At 42.2% G+C, this 21,363-nt stretch overlaps 1 protein-coding gene across 2 annotated transcripts in view; it reads right to left on the reverse strand.

Annotated features, from left to right (window-relative positions):
* Positions 1-10,440, reverse strand: part of LOC130417128 (heparan sulfate glucosamine 3-O-sulfotransferase 1-like) — an 88,219-nt gene extending 77,779 nt beyond the window's left edge. The window contains exons 1-4 of one of the 2 annotated variants that reach the window (XM_056742431.1): positions 10,371-10,396; positions 9,651-9,747; positions 2,646-2,894; positions 1,310-1,393 (exon numbers count right to left, since the gene is read on the reverse strand). The gene's annotated coding sequence lies outside the window, so the exon portion shown is untranslated. Of the gene's footprint in view, positions 1-1,309; positions 1,394-2,645; positions 2,895-9,650; positions 9,748-10,370 lie in introns of both variants that reach the window. The other variant, XM_056742432.1, reaches the window with a different exon arrangement.
* Between the last annotated feature and the right edge of the window lie 10,923 nt (positions 10,441-21,363).

Here is a 21,363-nt window from a genome sequence, read left to right on the forward strand (position 1 = left end):
AACGGTCATGAATGTAACTGTATGACACATGAAGCTAATAATCTGTTATCATACAAGGGCAGATATGATGAAATACCCTCTAAAGTGAGTGTTCAGCAACACATCAGCCATGTGACAGGAAGACACACCCCTGCCAGCTGGACCCCTACCAGGTGTCTTTACCATGTACCATGTGTTTTGTGAAGAGGAACTACAGTTTTCTCTCTTTAAACAGTATTAGCGTAATTCCTCTGACAGAATCATTAGAAGTAAAAGCGTCAAGTTAAGAGAGAGACAGAAGTGTATCAATCTTTCTCAGTTTGAGGCAGAAATTAAGCGATTGGAGGGTCTGGACGTCAATGACAGGACACATTATATTAACACCGGCTCATTGGTGAAATCCTCCTGAGGAGTCTGGGGTGATTTTCTGTCAGACGCCCGTCATCCAGCTGTCACGCCGGCCGTTGTGTGGCGACTATGACAGATTGTTGTATTAAGGGGAAAAATGGTAGTTAAGTCAATGCATGTTAATATGAGAAGAGTGCCATAAGTGAAGACGGAGCGGTTCCCCACCGCCCCTCTCGGGACCGCCGCTTTGATTAGTCATTGTCAGAGAAAAGCCAATGCATTTAAAACTGGAAGAGGCAAATCATTTGTGCCCTGCAGTTCATTTGTACCTCTGGAAAAAAAACATTTTTCAATCCCTTTTTATTTTTTCTTTCCAATCCTGTTTCCCATTAAAGTGCAGCTTGTGTGTGTGAGTGAGTGTGTGTGTGCTGATTGAGTGTTAATGGATGAAATCTCTGTGCAAAAAATATATTTTATCAGAATACACACACTCCCACTCACACACAGACCTCAACAATAGAAACATAATGAAACTATCAGGAACTATTCAACAGAAAGACAATCATTCTGAATTAATGATGGTCTTAAAAAGGTCAAATTCATGTAAATCTCAGTGATGTGTCTGTATATTAGCAGAAGACATCACATTATTCTAATGCTGTTGAGATCTCTCCGGTGTTACAGACATTCTGTGTTATCATTCATGAAGTGTTAGAAAATTGGTTAGTGTAACCGGTGTTCTCGCCCCAAACCAAGACCAGAACTATCCACACAAGCCTGACACTTTACACATCAACAAGAGAGATGAAGTTCACATGGAGGAATTTTCCTTTGGTTTCTTTGGGCAAACACACACATCCATTTCACCATTTCAAACACAACACTTTTTGCTCTAAAATGTCAAATCATGTGAACTTTTTCATTCATTGTTTGGTTTGAGCGGTCTGTGTTGTATGTTTTTGTGTGATGTGTTGTGTTGTACCGTGGCTTTGTCGTACAGCGCGTGATTGTCCAATAGTTTTCCTCGCTCCAGTCTGGCGAATCGTCTCAGATCTCGATCAAAAAGCTGAAAAACACATGAAAACACATAAACATTTCAAGAATAAAGTGATTTTATACATCAGAGAATTCTAATCTTACAGCGGAGGGTCATTTAATGCACATGAAGACATATGTATTTCATCTCAGGTTTGATTTTAATTAGATTATACAGTCAGACCACAGATGTTACACTTCAGAAACAGAAAAGAAATCAATTCAATTATTATTATGAGTTTAATAGAGGTTCTGTTTGTATATTTTCCCCTGACAAAACAAAGAAACTGAAACATTTAGAAACTGACACCGCTGTTGAACAGCAGATGACATCACATCTGCACTAAACAAACTAACATCTCTTTAGAGCGACTCATGACTTCTCACACAATAATCACAAATTATCTAATGACAATTCTCTCATCATTTATTCTCCTCATGTGTGTGTACATCTGTGTGCGAGTCTTTCCTCAGTGGAACACAACAGAAGATATTTTGAGAAATGTCTCCGTGGTTTTTTGTTTACACAATGGAAGTCAATGGATTTCAGTGTTGTTTGAGGATTAACATCCTTGAAAATATCTTATGTTGTGTTCTGAAGAAGAAAGAAACTCATACAGGTTTGACATGACATGATGATGAATAAATGATGACAGCACATTTTATTTTTGAATGATTCTCTTTAAGCTTCTCAACTGAGAACTGTGATATATGTGAAAACACACGAGGACACACTGAATGAATTACACTGAGACATGAAACCAGTTTGATATGATTCATTCGTGAGGATGAGCCTCAGAGACACATCTCAAGTCTTTCTGTGTCATCATCCTCCTCACAGTGACGGCTGAAAAGCATCATAGGACAGTGAACCTGGGAGGAATGTAATTCCAGCTGATAGGTCTGCAGACGAGACTCAGGGGACATCAGCTCTACGGCCGGAGGTCAGAGGTCATCTATAATCAAACTCCCTCTCACACTCTTTCTGCAGTGAAGCAGGGATTTTAGAGAGAGCAACACAACACAAGTGTGCTCATGTTGATCATGTTCTTCAGAAACTGTCTGCATTTTATTCAGTGTTAAAGGGACAGTTCACTCAAAAAATCTGTCATCATTTACTCGCCCTCACATCATTTCATATCTGTATAAGTGAATTTGTTCTGATAAACACAGAGAAAGATATTTGGAAGAATGTGACAGACTTTTATTTTTGGATGAACTGTCCCTTTAAGGAGCGATCCATCATGACTCATGATATTTGATGTGGCTGGAGTTTTTCTTACCGTTGAACCGGTCCATCCCAGCAGAGCATAAGCAAAGCGTTCAATGGGCGGAGCCACAAGATCCACACGTATAGCCCTCCAATCCCTGCGTCCATCCTCATCCCTCTCTCTCTCCTCACACACATCATCTCGCTTTAACTTCACGATCAGAAAACACTTGTGGAAATGATCCATTGACTCAAACCGACGGCTCGGCAGCTTCCCCAGGTCAAAGGTCGACTCCTGGAGGTCTGCGTACAGGAGGACATTCTGAAAACACACAGACAGTTAAAAATGACTTGATACGTTTTTTCAAACGTGAAATCACAGTTGTTTGAGATCATTGACTTACAGGATGTCCCGTTACACAATGTACTGTATTCTGAACTCAATGAATGGAATAAAAAACTGTGAATCATGTCTGAGATCATCACACCTTGAGATTTCCTTTTCTGATCCTCAAGGAGACACTTGTGAGATGAATAAGAGACTTGAACATGTATGATCTACAAACACACACATACACGCACATAAACGCACACACACCTAAACACACATACACACACACACACATACACACAAGCACACACATACAGGAAAATAAACGCACACACACACACACATACACGCACACACAAACACACACATACACGCGCACACACACATACAGGCACATAAACACACACATACACGCGCACACGCATATGCACACAGGCACATGCACACACATACAGGCACATAAACACACACATACACGCACACGCGCACACGCATATGCACACAGGCACATGCACACACATACAGGCACATAAATGCACACATACACGCACACACAAACACACACATACACACGCACACACACATACAGGCACATAAACACACACATACACGCACACACACACACGCATATGCACACAGGCACATGCACACACATACAGGCACATAAACACACACATACACGCACACACACACACGCATATGCACACAGGCACATGCACACACATACAGGCACATAAACACACACATACACGCACACACACACACGCATATGCACACAGGCACATGCACACACATACAGGCACATAAACGCACACATACACGCACACACACGCACACACATACACGCACACACCCACCTGCAATCACACAATTGTCACACTTTTATCTTAGCCTTGCAGCTGTTTTAACACGCAGTAAGAATAAAAGAGAATCACACATACATTATCATCCTCATTATTTCATCAGCACACATCTCAACACTAACAATCTATCACTTTAAACTGACATGTTAATCCATGTATTCTGACTCATAAATCAGATTCATTTACATCAAACCATACACATTTGAGCCAAACTTACATACATAGTGAAAATAACACTCCACACGGAAATCTTTTAACAAACAAAATGTTTACATTTTAAATTTAGTCATTTAGCAGAAGCTTTTATCCAAAGCGACTTACAAAGAGTTTAGGGATCAACAAGCGATATGTCACACAGGATCAATAATACAGTAGGTGTCAATACAAAGCTAGAACACTACCTGCTGAGAGAAAGGATTTGTGTTTATTTTATTTTTTTACACAAGAATGAAAGAATGAAATTAAACTCTCACAGACCTGTCCATTTATCAATGTGAGATTAAAACTAATGATGTGTATACATATATGAATAAACCCTCTGTATCTTACATGATCACACTGTCGCACATCTATACTGGGGAAGGAGGAGTGATTTAAACAGAGCAGTAATCCCATCTAGAGTTTCATGACAGAACTTTCTAGTCAAACAAAGTTTTTCTTCAGCCAAAATGAGAATTCCTTCAATCATTTACTCGCCCTGATGTTGTTTTGACCCATGTGATGGTGACATTCTTCTCTGAATGTGAGAGCAGATCATTTATATACAGTTGTGTTCAAAATTATTCAACCCCCAATGCTGTAAATGGTTTTAGGGAATTTAGTGTACATTTGTAATTGTATTCCATTCCATTCCATTTTCTACCGCTTATCCGAACTACCTCGGGTCACGGGGAGCCTGTGCCTATCTCAGGAGTCATCGGGCATCAAGGCAGGATACACCCTGGATGGAGTGCCAACCCATCGCAGGGCACACACACTCACTCATTCACTCACGCACTCACACCCTACGGACAATTTTTCCAGAGATGCCAATCAACGTACCATGCATGTCTTTGGACCAGGGGAGGAAACTGGAGTACCCGGAGGAAACCCCCGAGGCACGGGGAGAACATGCAAACTCCACACACACAAGTCGGAAGCGGGAATCCAACCCCCAACCCTGGAGGTGTAAAGCGAACGTGCTTACCACTAACCCACCGTGCCCCCCATTTGTAATTATATTCAGAATGAAATTCTACAAGGACTTCTTAAAGAACCATATGCAACTAAAATGACATCAATTAGTTTTGTAATACAGTAGTAAATGACTGTGATACTCAGCTCCTTCTAGACATTTACTGGTGTGGTTACAAACATGGTGAGGTCAAGAGAATGGTCCAGGAAGACCAGAGAACAGGTGATTACTCTTCACAGGAAGGGCAATGGCTATAAGAACATTGCAAAGATGTTAAACATACCAAGAGACACCATAGGAAGCATCATTCGCTAATTCAAGGCAAGGGCACTGTTGAAACGCTACCTGGTTGTTGGGATAGTGTTCTGTGGACTGATGAAACAAAATTAGAACTTTTTGGGCCCATGGATCAACGCTATGTTTGGAGGAGGAAGAACAAGGCCTATGAAGAAAATAACACCTTGCCTACTGTGAAGCATGGCGGGGGGTCAATCATGCTTTGGGGCTGTTTTGCTTCTGCAGGAACTGGGAAGCTTCAGCCTGTGCAAGGTACCATGAATTCTCTTCAGTACCAGGAGATATTGGATGACAATGTGATGCAGTCCGTCACAAACCTGAGGCTTGGAAGACGTTGGACCTTTCAACAGGACAATGATCCCAAGCATACCTCCAAGTCCACTAGAGCATGGTTGCAGATTAAAGGCTGGAACATTTTGAAGTGGCCATCGCAGTCACCAGACTTAAATCCCATTGAGAACCTCTGGTGGGACTTAAAGAAAGCAGTTGCAGTGCGCAAGCCTAAGAATGTGACTGAACTGGAGGCTTTTGCCCATGATGAATGGGCGAAGATACCCGTAGATTGCTGCAAGACACTTGTGTCAAGCTATGCTTCACGTTTAAAAGCTGTTATAACTGTAAAAGGATGTTGTACTAAGTACTAAGATTGAATGTCACTTGGGGGTTGAATAAAACTGATAATGATGTGAGCTCAGAAAAGAAATTTGTGGTTATTTCATTATAAATGTTATGTTATATTTATCTGACCTACACGTGCCTCTTTGATTTAATTGTAAGCAGGATGACTGAATGATCATAATCAATGTCAAACCGACCAAAACAATCAATTTCAGTGGGGGTTGAATAATTTTGAACACAACTGTACAACAGAAGTAAATGAAGATTCAAGTGTCCAGCTTGACATTATAAATGCACTTTTATAGAATGGAAATGAAGAGCTCAGACTTTGTGTTTTGTAGAGAGATATAATGGACGTTTGGTTAACTTTGCCATTGGCACAAAAAGACAATTTCAAGACAAAGATAAAGCTCAACACATTCTACATCATCCAGTAAGTGTGAAAGTCACTGAATGAGATGCTGTGAAGCCTCCGGGGGTGAGATCCTGCATGACAAGGTTACTCCACTTCAAATCGACCTTCTTTGACTTCACTTAATCACACACTGGCCATCGCCCCCTGGAGGCCTGGAGATCTAAAGAAAAACCTCACCGGCCACATCTGAATCCAGCTCTGATAGCTCATAAAGACACAACGTCCAATAACAATGAGAGAGAGAGAGACAGAGAGAGGAGAGAGAGAGAGAGAGAGAGGGATAGAGAGAGAGAGAAAGAGAGAGAGAGAGAGAGTTTAAAGCTGGAGCTGGGTTATTTTTAATTTCTGAAATGACAGAGAGGACGACAGGCAACCCATCATGAGTCCAGTCACCTCCCACACACACACACATACACATCTGCAGGGATGAACACTGTGGCGAGGCACAGATCGGAGATCAGCGTTGCCTGGGAAACGGCCCGCTGATTGCGTACACCTGACGCTTATTAGCTGCCGGGCATAAAAGCCGCGTGCTCCCAGTACTCTGGGTCCTGTATCTGGCCGCACCCACCGTTGTGCCTTATTGACCCCCAGAGCGCGAGAGTGGAGGAACAGCGAGGGAGACAGAGAGAAGGCACCCCAACACGAGCACGGACTGGCGAGTTTTTAAAGGGCAAGCACCCCGATATATTTATGTTGGACGCGTGAAAGTAAGCTGTCTAATAAATTCCCGCTGGGGTCGTTTGAACTGCCATCTTGTGTGTGTGTCGTGTCTCTTACCCCGTCACACTGGTGGAGAAGGTGGGCATATTGACACGAGACAACCACCCCGGAACCTGATAGTAATTTTTTCTTTTGTTTGTGTTTTTTTTCGCTTGTGTCATAGGGTCCCGTTTGCTCTCTCTCCCAGCCATTGTGCTGACTTCCGGGTTTGACAAACATGGAGGAGATTATGCGATGTTTGACGGATCTGAACATCCGCCAACAGACCTTTAATGAATAGATAGCTGTTAGACAAGAGAGACTGGAGTAAGCTTTTACTCATATGGCGGAAACCGCCGCCGGCAGATCACCTCCCACGGATTCTCGCGCCACCGCTCAACGCTGCCTTACCAAGCTAGGAGAAGCAGATGACATCGAAGTTTTTATCCACACGTTCGATGTAACAGCAACTCGGGAAGCATGGGATAGAAGTGACTGGGTCAAAATTCTGGCACCGTTTTTGACCGGGGAAGCTCAGCGGGCCTATTTTTCCTTACCGGCACCATTAAATGAAGATTATGATGCCCCGAAGGAAGAAATCCTCGCCCGTGTTGGAATTTCTCCGACCTCGGTGGCCCAACAGTTCTGGGAATTGAAGTTCCAGGAAACGGTACCCAGTCGCTCCCAAACAGCCAATCTCACATGTTTGGCCCACCTCTGGCTTCTTCAAGGGAATCCATCTGCCTCACAGGTCGCCGAAAAGATAGTAATTGACCGGTTGCTGTGGGCCCTTCCCAGGTGGATGACAGGTGCGGTGAGTATGCGGAATCCTGGAACGTACCGGGAGGTGGTGGAAGCGGTGGAGCTGGCAGAGGCAGCGGCAGCAAGGGATGTGGGAGAGAGAGTAACGGACCCACCCCGGAGGGTGACGACACCATGGCGGCGCCCGGAGGGTACCTCACGGCCAGTAGACAGACCAGCGGCCCCCTCCCATCGAGACGAGCCCATGCCAACAGAACCAGCTACCCCAGGACCTCGAGCGTGGCTGGCAGGATGTGTAGGACACCTGAACCCACCTCTAGGGGCACCGAAAAGAACGGTGTCTCTTGATGGGAAGCAAGTTACAGCAGTGGTCTAGACCTCGGTAGTCCAACGAAAGGGGAAGATGACCATCCCCATCACCTGCGTCCACGGAGATACCCGCAGTGTCCCAGCTCGACGGGTTACTATCTCAGCTGGTCCGGGCTCATGGCCCTTGGAAGTGGGGATTTTGCCGGACCTACCCGTCCCAGTACTCCTTGGGAGAGATTGGCCGGGATTTCAGCAGCTCTTAACCCAAGCGGTACACCCAACGAGGGAGGAGGGCCGCAACCGTCGTCGGAAAGGACCGACCAGGGTATGACCCAGACGGACCATGATGCTGGCCACTGAAAGTGAACGCGAGGGTGAGTCGGGGAACAGGGGGAAAAAAACTTATTTTCCGATCCGTATCAACAGGTTGTCACAGGGGGGTCATTCGGCCGGGAGCAAAGGGCAGACGACCGGTTAAGAAACTGTTGGTCCCAGGTTCGAGTGGTCGACGGAGAAGTTCGCCAGAACCCACCCTACCCGCTCCCCTATTTTGCTGTACAGAATGGTCTGCTCTACTGTGTCGCACAACGGAGGGGGAGGAAAAACACCTACTTGTTGTACCCAAGTCCAAGGTTGATCCCATCCTAGAGTTGGCACATACACACCCGCTAGCTGGACATCTAGGATCGGCCAACACCGCCCAGAGAATCCGGGATCGATTTTATTGGCCAGGCCTGGATGGAGATGTAAAACGGTTTTGTCAGAGTTGTCCAACCTGTCAGGTCACAGCGCCAAACAAACCTCCCCCCAGTCCGCTCGTACCGTTGCCCATCATAGAGTTACCCTTTGACCGGATTGGGATGGATCTGGTAGGCCCGTTGCCGAAATCAGCTCGGGGGCACGAACACATCCTGGTTATCGTGGTCTATGCTACCCGGTATCCCGAAGCCGTACCCCTGAGGAAGGCCACAGCAAAAGCCATCGCCAAGGAACTTTTCCTCTTCTTTAGCCGGGTAGGTATTCCACGAAAGATCCTGACGGACCAGGGAACTACGTTTATGTCCCGGATGATGGCAGACCTCTCCTGAAGGTGAAGCAGCTATGGACATCTGTGTATCACCCCCAGACAGATGGGCTGGTTGAGCGCTTCAACCAAACACTGAAGAGGATGCTTCGCCGGGTGGTGGCAGAGGACAGGCGCGATTGGGATCTCATGCTGCCCTACGTGCTCTTTGGCATTCGTGAGGTGCCCAAGGCCTCCACGGGTTTTACCCCGTTTGAGCTCCTTTTCGGGAGACAGCCCCGTGGTCTGCTGGATGTAGCCAGGGAGGCCTGGGAACAACAGCCAGCACCTCATCATAGTGTCTTAAATCCTCCTGTCAGGCTGTTGACATAATTCACTCACAATGAGAAATAAAATCAGCGTGACACAAATTAAACTCTCTTTAAGTCGGATACAGAAGAGATCTTTGAACACTTTTATGGTTTGAACACAGTTCCTCCACTGACTGTCAGATGATTGATCCACACAAACACACAACATTAAGAGTGGACTGATCTGTATTTGATGTGTGTTCTCCGCCTCCTCCAGAACTTTACAAGCTCACCATCAGTCTGCCAGGAAACAAATCCACGCTCCAGTGAAATCTTTAGAAAGAACTGCTGAATCTGCCAACATTCATCAGACGCGTGCCATCAAACATTCTCAAGATCAACGACAAAAACCAGAAACTGAAACAAATGACATTTCAGCAAAAACTCAGGTCTTTAAATGAATCTATAGCTATTATTTCTAGACAGAAAGTCTCTAAAGCAACTAAAAGCATTAAGAGACATAAACTGACGTCTGATTGGACCACTGAACTCTCGTCTGCTCAGGGGGGAGTCTAGAGGATTCTGGGATTGTTGTCAGTGTGTGTTTATGAACAGGATTGTTCTTTATGTAGTGTTGTTGTTTAGTGATCGTAACATCTCTTTATCTCTAGTGATTTTACTGCTTCTACAGTCATTTCTACACTTTTGAGGGAAGCGTGTAAAGGTGTTTGTCAGGACGTTCACTTCTCAGTTACGTCTCATTTTAATGTCAGTTAAACTCTGAGTGCTGTCTCTCTAGTGCTCATGTCTGATTTTCACAACCAGTTAAAACACAAAAAAAAACCTTTTCTAACATCAAACCTGCATACATGTAATATTCTCATGCATTAGCTATAAATTCCCGCTGTGAGGCGGACATAAGAAGTTTTAACAGAAACCAAGAACAAATCTGATAACCCAAAGCATGAATTCTTTATAACTAAAACAAGTCAACATGGTGAATTTTGACCTACTTGTCTCCTGAACCGGTCTATGATTGCTGGCAGAAGTCCGTCCTCTTGACCCGGCTCAGGTGTTCTGATGAAAATCCACATCATGACCAAAGTCCTTTCCCCTAAACACACAAGAGAAAAACATCACATTTAGAAGGACAACACATAGAAGGCATCATGTGTTTATTCCAGAGATTCATTTGAGTTTGATGTTTAGAACCTGAACCGAGAGTCATATAGAGAGATATTCTGAGAGTTTATTTGTGAACTTCTGAAGAAATTAAAGCATCAAGTGACACATTCAGATCAAGCACCAGCTGCACACACTGAACTCAACAAGACAACACAGAAAACTGATTCATTTACCACACACATGTCACACACATGTCACACACACACACGTCACACACACATCGACACACACACATACTGTACGTCACACACACACACGTCACACACTTCACAACCACTACAAACATCATGGTCATGACTTTACAATCAATACGGCTGGCAATGCTCACACAGAAATGTGAAATCCATCATCCCATAATACAAGAGAGCAACTTACTCATTCTACAGAGATCTTCCCATGAGACAGAACATGACAAATGAGATCTCTTCAATACCTCATGCTACACTTTAGATTAAACTAAGAGCAAATAGAAACTTAGTTCTCATGTGTGTGTCACAGAGACGTCATCAATGTGTCACACTGAGCTCAGATTTGTCTCGTCTAAAATCAAAAGTCGATATTATTGAAGATCTCAATATCAACTCAAACATTCCCATCTCATCCAGATGATTTCACCTCACAATCTACATTCATTTACACCTCCAGACTCTTCATGTGTTCACAGTCTCATTTGATTCTCTTTTCATTTCTCCTGAGAGAAACACATGAGAAACACAAGTCAAATCTCCTGATCTATGAACGACAGCTGTCTGAATGTTGATGACATCACGTGATGTGTGTTCATGTCACTGATCTCTGTGTGAATGAACACATCTCACGCTTCAGCGGAAACATCAAGAGAAACAAACCATCTGATCCTTCCTGAATCTTTCTACACTGCAATAAATGACTTTCTTACTTGTTTTCCAGTAAAAGTGTGAATTTGTGCTTAAACAACCCAAAAACAAGTAAGAAAGTCATTTTTTGAAGAGTACTGACTGTGGCTGTCTGATTTAATTTGATTTCTTTCCCTTTTAGATTGAGGAACAAGTTCTTTTAGTGCTCATGTAGCATCAATAAAAGCAAACGTTGGGTGCTGAGTGCTTAATTGGTGCCGCAAAGGATGATGGGAAAATATGGATTTCATTCTGTAGTCTTTTTATCAGCTAAGTTTCATCAATGTACATTGCATAGAGAAAACCCACATACGGTCTTTATTAGATTTATTCATATACTGCTATATTTCTTAGTTATAATATTGTATGTAAACCTGCTGTGAGACAATGAAGATAGTAGAAAGGGCTATATTACTAAAAGTGATTGACCCGTATCCCATTGAAAGTCTGATTTCTCGAATGAGCTTAATAGTTATTATTAAATGTCAATACGGTGTGTGTGTGTGTGTGTGAAACAACACACTCACTGTATGAAACATATCTGTAAACATTTAACGTATATACTGTGAGGGTTAGTCAACAGAAAACATCACCAGCACTCTCTAAAAAACATTCAAATAGCTAATGGAAAGGGCTTATGGGTGTGTGTGTGTTATTGTGATGGTTTCAAAGAAACGTGGTCCTGGATCAAAATTCCTCTTAAAGATCATTAACATTCATCTTCTCAATACCATTATCTTAATTAACCCCTAAAATTAAAAGGAAATTGTATAAGAATGGCACACAATAGCCCTGCCCTAAACCCAATCCTACAATCTGATTGGTGGATTGTAAGGTTGTGTTCAGCGTGACTTATATGAGATGTTCGACACATGCTGCTCATACAACACAAATGACTGTGGACTGGAGCTGACGCTAGAGACGCTCACAAACACCACCATAAACTGAGTCTATAGAACACATTCAACATGACAGCACAAGAACACGCTTACTACACGCCTGCTGTACAAATCAACATAAAACAGATGAGACGTCTGTGATGAGTCCAGTCTGTGACAGCCATAGTGAGGAGGACCTGGAAACAGCGCAGGGTTGCCAGGGGCAACAGTCAAATATACCATTTAGCACCATTACACAAAAAACACATTGGATTAAAATGTCTGTCTTTCCACACACGCACACACACACACACAGGCTTTTAGAGCATTAAAAATCTAAAGCACGAGTCACGTGAATGATGAGAGAATCTGCCTTTATAGGGCATCTCACAAACATCATGTATAAAGAGTACAAAACTACAACACAACACCAGACATCAATTGACATCATCATAAAAGAGTTGGACACGTCTTAAAGAGCTAAAAGATGTAAGAGCAAATGAAACCCGTCTGACACACACAGATGACAGTAAGTGAAGTGTTTAATATAGTGTTCAAAGATGAAGTATCTCACTTCACAGGATTCTAATATTCACATCATCAGTGATCCAAACATCATCTCTCTTTCCTCAGAGAAGTTTGCTCAGGCAGATGATTCTTATTTTCTATCTAACCTGATGTCATTCACACAATACTTCAATCACGCTGAAATTAAATCACATGAAACAACCTTCCGATCTCTCTTGTGAAGTCAACACAGAAATGACTTAGACTGCAATTCATCGAACATTCAAAAACATGTTTACTGACAGCCTGCTACAAAAAGGGGTTTTGGTATACTGTATACAGCCAGTCTTGGGCAAGTTACCTCCAAAATGAAATGAATTATACATTTTTAGTTACTGTCTTTGAAAGTTAAGACCTTTTTACATTATAAAAGGGTCAGTTCTGGTACTTGATTCTGATTGGTTGAGCGGAGTTATAAGCTGTTATATAATAACACGATATATAACTGACTCCACATAGCCTAAATATCATTTTATTTACTTCATTTAAGCAATAATCCATGTGACCCAGTGGGTTACATTGCATTATATAACAGCTACAGGGTTTTAAAGACTCCGCTTCACGTCATGCCACAACGCCCCAAGCTGTTATAAAATGCACTGTAACCCACTGCTTCACATGACTTATTTCTTTAATATTTACTTCTTTATTATTTCTTTAATTTCTTTGAATTATAATGCGATACCCTACTTTTGCGTTACTTTAATCAAAATAACCACAAAAGCATGACTTCCCTGCTGAAAAAAACCCACCACAGAAATTCTAATGGTTTCCATTTAAACTCCACTGGAAACCATTTGGTTTTATTGAATACTTTGATCATCTCATCACTAGAACCCAACACATACCAGTAGAGACTTTTGTTTCCATTACAACAAATAAAATTCCCATCATAACCATGAAATCCAGAATTTATGTGATAGTTTCTATGGCTTTTCCAGCAGTGTGTGCATTCTAAAATGATGAAATATAGTTAAATTCTCCCATCAAAACAGGAGGTGCTCAATAGGTCTACACTGATTTTAAATATTCAAGCCTATTCATGCTTCTTGGGTTAAAGCACATTTATTTATTTATTTTATGTCAAAAATCATAAAACTTCTCATCATCTAAACCAGATATTGAATTCTACACTTCTATCATTCAGGCCTGATGGGCAGATGTGTGTGTGGACAGGTGTAGTGTGACGCAGGTTATTCAGCTCAACACTTCAGTGCTGTTATAGATATATTTATAATATCTGACGATGATTTATGTTACAGGTGTCTCTCTCTCTCTCTCTCTCTCTTTCTCTCTTTCTCTTTCTCTCTTTCTCTGTCTCTCTGTCTCTGTCTCTCTCTCTCTCTCTCTCTCTCTTTCTCTCTTTCCAATTCTCTTTTTTCCTAAACCTTTTTTTTTTCCTCTGTCGATATTTTGAGGAGTTGTTTGGAGAATTAGTGTTTGTTGGGGTTTATCTTTGTTTGTTTGGTGGAAGTGGTGGCGCTGCCGGCGTGGCTGTCAGCATGGCTGCAGCAGGCGAACACAGTTTGCACAAACTCACGCGCCGACACGCTATCAAAATTTCTCCGCCTAACGGTGTTCGGTTGAAGAATGTGTTCTAGCGGTGGGTGAGGTTGTCGGATACGACAGTGTTAAGTCGGCTTCTAGGATGAATAGTGCCGTTGTGATTTTTTTAGACAGTGTGGACAAAGTAAACCAGTTACTTGAGAGCGGAGAAGTGATTCAAGACACATACACAACAGTTTTGTCTTTAGTAAATCCTGCTAAAAAAATAATTATTTCGAACGTACCCCCGTTCATGAAAAATGAGCTTTTGGAAAAAGAACTAGGGAGACACGGAAAACTGGTGTCGCCAATAAAGATGATTCCTATCAGTTGTAAATTTCCTCATCTTAAACACATTGTGTCTTTTAGGAGACATGTACACATGATTCTCAAAAAGAGCGACGAAGAATTGAACTTGGTGTTTAAGTTTAAAGTTGATGACTTTGACTACACTGTGCATGTAACATCAGAGACAATGAAATGTTTTGGATGTGGGACTATAGGGCATGTGATTCGCTCGTGCCCAGAGAGAACAGGTGAGACGCGGGCTGTTAACGACCGAAAGCGAAGCCGCTTTACCTGGCGAACCGCAGAGAACGGTGCAGGAAGAAAACCGAGATGATAGCGATCAGGAGAATGAGCTGATAGAAAATTCAGCGAGTGAACAAAAAGCACAAGATGTGTCAAATGACGAGTCAAATGTTGGTCAAACCGCGACTAGAGTAGCTGAGTCAGTGTTGTTTAATGAGGAAGATGTTTTGTTGGATGCTGAAATTGCAAAATTGTCAACCAAGAGGAAAAATCCAGAAAATAAATCAAACACTGAACAAGTTACAAAAGTGTCAAAGACGAATCCTATGATCTGTTATTCTCAGTCAGATGATGGGTTGATGAACACGCAGGAGTCTGAAAGTGATTTTAGTGGAGACACACAGATGGATGTGGAGAGCGCTTACTCTTTCACCAAAATTCTGTCCTTTTTACAAAGGACTAAAGGCATGAGATCCATTAAAGTTGATGATTTTTTCCCAGATTTAAAGCTGTTCCTTGATTCAGTAAAACTTGTCATGAAAAACACAGAACAGCCTGACTTAACTTTTACAAACCAAGAAATTTTTTGTCTAAAAAAATGTATGATAAAAGTTAGAGCACAACTAGCTAATGATGGTTAAGTGGCTGTTGTTTTTGGTTTTGTTTTTTAGTGGTAACCTCCCTGTTTTGTTAAAATGCAAATTAACATTTGCTATGTGTGACATAAAGCTGGGCTCTTTAAACATTAATGGTGCCAGAGAGGATGCAAAGAGAGTTTCTCTTATCAGTTTGTTAAAAGTTAAGAAATTAAATGTCATTTTTTTACAAGAAACACATAGCACAATTGAAAATGAAACTGCATGGAAGAAAGATTGGGATGGGGAAGTTGTTCTTAGTCACAAGAGTAGTAATAGTGGTGGAGTTGGTATCCTGTTTTCTAGAGATTTTTTACCTATTACTTGTGTCACTGAAGAAATCATTGATGGTCGCTTGTTAAAAATACAAGCTGTATTTGAAAATGTAAAAATGACTTTTATCAACGTATATGCTCCAACTGTAGGCACAGAAAGGGTGGCATTTTTAAACACTCTAAGTACTGTTATAAGTAACTGTAGTGATGATGGTTACTTGTTCCTAGGTGGTGATTTTAACTGCACTGAGAATGCAACTCTAGATAGAAACCACCAAGAACCACATGGAGCCAGTAAGAATTGTCTTGTTAAATTAATTCAGACGAATGATTTATGTGATGTTTGGAGGTGTTTCATAATACTCAGCGTCAATACACTTGGACGCATGTTAAAGATAATTTTTTGTCCTTGGCTAGGCTTGATAGATTTTTACTGCTTTAATCATCAGAGTAATGTACTTAAAGGTTGTTCTATACACCCAGTTGGTATTTCGGACCATTGTCTTGTGCGAGTTGATATCTTTGTCAAAGATGTGAAATGTAAAAGTGCCTATTGGCATTTTAATGTATCCTTGCTTTCTGATAATGCTTTTAAAGATGCTTTTAGGTATTTTTGGAGTGGTTACACAAAGGAAAAGTCTGAATATACTTCTTTACAACAGTGGTGGGACATAGGGAAGGTCAATATAAAACATCTGTGCCTACAGTATACTCTCAATGTCACAAGGGACATGGCTAGATCTATGAAAGCTTTGGAGAGTGAAATAGTGAAGCTGCAAGATTTGGCAGACTCAACAAGAGAAGGAGAACATTTTAAAGTTCTCAAAAGGAAAAAATCAGCTCTATCTCACCTGTTGGGTTTTTCTGCCCAAGGTGCTCTGGTTCGCTCACGTTACCAAAACATTGCAAAAATGGATGCCCCCTCTCACTTTTTTTTCGGCCTTGAACGGAAAAATGGACAAAGGAGACTTATGCACTCTCTGCGGTCCAGCACCGGACAACTGCTGCAAGAATCTGTGGACATTCGTAAATCTGCAGTGGCTTTTTATGAGAAACTTTTTGAGAATAAGTTCCATGAGAGACCAGAGGTGGCGCAGTCCTTCTACGAGGGCTTACCTCAGGTTCCCGAAGAAGCTAATGCAGAGCTGGATGCACCAATCTCTGCTGATGAACTGCTCTCTGCGTTGCAGACTCTCGAAAGCGGTAAAGCTCCAGGCATTGATGGCCTCCCTGTGGACTTTTATAAAGCTTTCTGGCCTGTGATTGGAAAAGACTTGTTGCTTGTTCTCAGGGACAGTCTAAGTAAAGGACAATTACCATTGAGCTGCAGGAGAGCTGTCCTCACTCTTCTCCCCAAAAAAGGGGATTTACAAGAGATTATGAACTGGCGGCCGGTGGCTCTGCTCTGTACTGATTATAAACTTTTATCAAAGGGTTTGGCAATGAGACTGAAAAAAGTTATGGAGGATATTATTCATGTTGACCAGACATATTGTATACCCAATAGGTTGATATCTGATAATATTATTTTAATTCGTGATGTTTTGGACCTCTCTAATTCATTGGGTTGTAAAATTTGCCTGATTTCAATTGACCAAGAAAAGGCCTTTGACAGAGTTGAACATCAGTATTTGTGGCACACGTTAGATGCTTTTGGGTTCAGCTCTGGCCTTATAAACATGATCCGAGTCTTGTATAGTGACATTGAGAGTACTTTAAAGATCAACGGTGGTTTGAGTGCTCCTTTTAAAGTTCATAGGGGGGTAAGACAAGGATGTTCATTATCTGGCATGCTGTACTCCTTGGCCATAGAGCCTTTTCTGCACAAATTAAGAAAATCTCTTATTGGTGTAAACCTTCCTGGATGTGAAACAGTTTTTAAGTTATCTGCATATGCAGATGATGTTGTTGTCATTGTAAAAAAACAAGAAGATATCGACATCCTTGTAGAAAACATTAATGCTTTTGGTGTATTGTCCTCTGCTAAAATCAACTGGGGGAAAAGTGAAGCTGTAACAATCAGTGATGAGTTATGTAGAAAACTTGTTTTACCTGCCGGCTTAATTTGGAACAAAGGTGGTTTTAAATACCTTGGTGTTTATCTTGGAAATGATACTTTTGTGTGCAAAAATTGGGACAATGTTTTAGAAAAAGTTGAAGGACGTCTAAAAAAATGGAAATGGATTTTGCCACACATGTCTTTTAGGGGTCGTACACTGGTGATTAACAACCTAGTGTCATCTATGCTGTGGCACCGATTATTATGTGTAGACCCCCCAGCACAACTGCTGGCCAAGATACAGGCAGTGTTGGTGCCTGTTTCTTTTCTTGGACCGCCTGCACTGGGTCCCACAGAGCATACTGTTTTTGCCAAAGGAGGAAGGAGGACAGGGACTCATTCATCTCGCCAGCAGGGGGCCGCCTTCCGACTCCAGTTTATCCAGAGGCTCCTTGTTGGGCCCGCAGACCTTGTCTGGAGACCCTTAGCCAGTACCATTTTGATCCGAGGCGGGAATTTGGGTCTTGCTGAGCCTTTATTCTTAATGGACCTGAGTGCTAAAAGACTGAGCAACCTCCCAAAGTTTTACCATGGACTGTTCACTGTGTGGGGGATGTTCCATAAAAAGAGAGTGGCAAGTTGTGAGTCTCTGTCATGGCTGTTGAAAGAACCAGTGGTACATGGCACTCGTTTCAACGTAGAACACATAACAGGACCTTTCGTGATGCAGTTGTTCTTTGCGGCTGGGATTGTAACAGTAAGACATGTGGTGGATCTGTGTGGACCTGATCTGATCAAATCTGCAAGTCTAGCCTCTCATGTGGGAGTTAGATCGACCAGGCTCATAAATCAATTGCTCAACACTTGGAAGTGTGAACTTACAAAGACTGAATTAACATTGTTGAAAGAATACTGTAATGGACACTGTCAACATGTTGTTGATGACTCTTTTCCGGTATTGAATTTAATTCCTGATTTTAAAGATTGTACTGGTCAACTGTTAGAGTCCAGAGATACTCACACAAATGAGTTTGATGACATGGGAGGAAAAACTATGTATAAAATGTTTGTAAAAATTGTAAATAAAAGCAAATTAAGTGGTCGGGCTGACACCCCTTGGAGAGCTCATCTAGGGCTTGACAACGAGGTCAGACCTGTATGGAGAGCGATATACAAACCACCGTTGACCAAAAGAGTAGGGGACCTACAGTGGAGAATCCTACATGGTAGTGTGGCTGTCAATGCTTTTATTTCTGTTATTAATCCTAATTTAAGTGAAGATTGCCCTTTTTGTTTGCAGAGGGAAACAGTTTATCACTGTTTTTTGGATTGTAGCAGAATGTGCTCTTTTTCACTTGTTACAACAAATGTTCATAATGTTTGGAGAGAATTTTTCTAAGCATTTGTTTATTCTTGGTTTTAGTTACAGTCAGAAATGGAGAGAGAAATGTCAATTGTTTAATTTTGTATTGGGTCAAGCGAAAATGGCTATCTACCTCAGCAGAAGAAACAAGATCAAAGAGTCGTTAGAATTCGATATAAACACTGTTTTTGTTAGAATGGTGAAAGCTAGATTGAAGATTGACTTTGATTTTTACAATACCACAAATAATGTAGAAGAGTTCATTAACATTTGGTGTTTTAAAAATGTTTTATGTTCTGTTGTGGAGAATGTTCTGTGTTTTGGGGATGTTTTGAGTTAAAACATGCTCATTTATTTAATTATTTTCCTGGTTTGGAAAAAGAGTTTTTTTGTATTGTAGAAAACTCTGAATTGGAATAATAAAGAATAAAGAAGTTTGAAATCTCTCTCTCTCTCTCTCTCTCTCTCTCTCTCTGTCTCTCACTCTCTCTCTCACTCTCTCTCTTTCTCTGGCTCTCACTCTTTCTCTCTCTCTCTCTCTCTCTCTCTCTCACTCTTTCTCTCTCTCTCTCTCTCTCTCTCTCTCTCTCTCTCTCTCTCTCTCTCTCTCTCTCACTCTCCTCTCTCTCTCTCTCTCTCTGTCTCTCTCTCTCTCTCTCTCTCTCTGTCTCTCACTCTCTCTCTCACTCTCTCTCTTTCTCTGGCTCTCACTCTTTCTCTCTCTCCTCTCTCTCTCTCTCTCTCTCTCTCTCTCTCTCTCTCTCTCACTCTTTCTCTCTCTCTCTCTCTCTCTCTCTCTCTGTCGGAGTGCATGCTGGGAGTGAGTGAAGCGTTGCGAGCTGAGTGTGAGCGCGATTCGTGCTTGTTTTTCTTTTTCCTCTTTCTTTCTTTTCTTTCTTTTTTGTTTTGGTAGGTTTAGGTTTTTTATTTTGGTTTGTAGGGGGTGGGTGTTTTTGGGTGTGTGAGGAACATGGCGGTTCCAGGTGCACAGGGTTTGAGTTCACTTACACGTCGTCATGGAGTAAAAGTGGCGTCTACAGTGAGTGTTGAGAGTTGTTGTTTGGCTGTGGGGGAAGTTGTGGGACATGAGAATATAATGTCTGCCTCTAGGATGAACAGCGCTATTGTCATCTTTTTTAATACAATAGAAAAAGCAAACGAAATAGTTCAGACGGGAATTAGTATCGACGGTGTTCTCACGCCCGTTTTGCCAATTTCGTTACCGTCTAAAAGAGTCACACTCTCGAATGTCCCGCCGTTTATTAGTGATGTTGTTTTAACACAAGCACTATCTCGCTATGGAAAATTGGTCTCCTCGATTAAAAAAATTCCAATTGGCCGCGTTTCTCCTTTACTGAAACATGTTGTGTCTTTTAGACGTTCCGTTTACATGGTTGTAAACAACGACGCTGATCTAGACCTTAAGCTGAATTTCCGAGTGGATGATTTTGATTATGTGGTTTTCATCACCACGGATAAGATCAAATGCTTCGGCTGTGGTAAAGTCGGCCACTTGATCCGAGCTTGTCCCAGCAAACAAGTGGAAGACAACATTCGTTCAGCTGACGCGGAAGGTGCAGCTAACTTTACTGATCAGCCGGCCGGTGAGACCGGTAAAGCCGGTGAGGCCGAGGCTGGTAATGCCGGTGAGGCCGGTAAAGCCGGTGAGGCCGAGGTCGGTAATGCCGCCGAGGCCGGTAAAGCCGGTGAGGCCGAGGCGGAATCAGCGGTGGCGGAATCGGCGGTGACGCGCGCGAGCAATCCTGATGGAGCTCAAAGCGCTGGGACGTCGAAGGATACTTTGGTTTCAGTGGAGGAGGAAATCGAAAGTGAAACAAAAGTTGAAACCGAGGAAGACAAAGGTGAGTCAAGCGATACAAGAGTTTTGGAAGTTGTTATGGGGGATGTTCGGGAGGTTGACGGTAGGCCTAATGAAAGTGTTTCAGAACAAACGGTGTTTAAAGTGCCATTAAAAAGGAAGAAGATAGATAAAGCTCACGAGTATAGACAACAAAAGAAAATAGACCTTGAAGATGTTACTGGTCAGATTGATTCAGAGAGTGACAGTGAGTCTGACTCGAGTGTTACTTTGTCACAAAGATAGTTTTCCAGCCGCAACTACGATGTAGATGATATTAAACTGTTCCTTCAGT

This window comes from Triplophysa dalaica, unplaced genomic scaffold (genome assembly GCF_015846415.1).
Source record: "Triplophysa dalaica isolate WHDGS20190420 unplaced genomic scaffold, ASM1584641v1 Contig18, whole genome shotgun sequence".
NCBI lineage: Eukaryota > Metazoa > Chordata > Actinopteri > Cypriniformes > Nemacheilidae > Triplophysa > Triplophysa dalaica.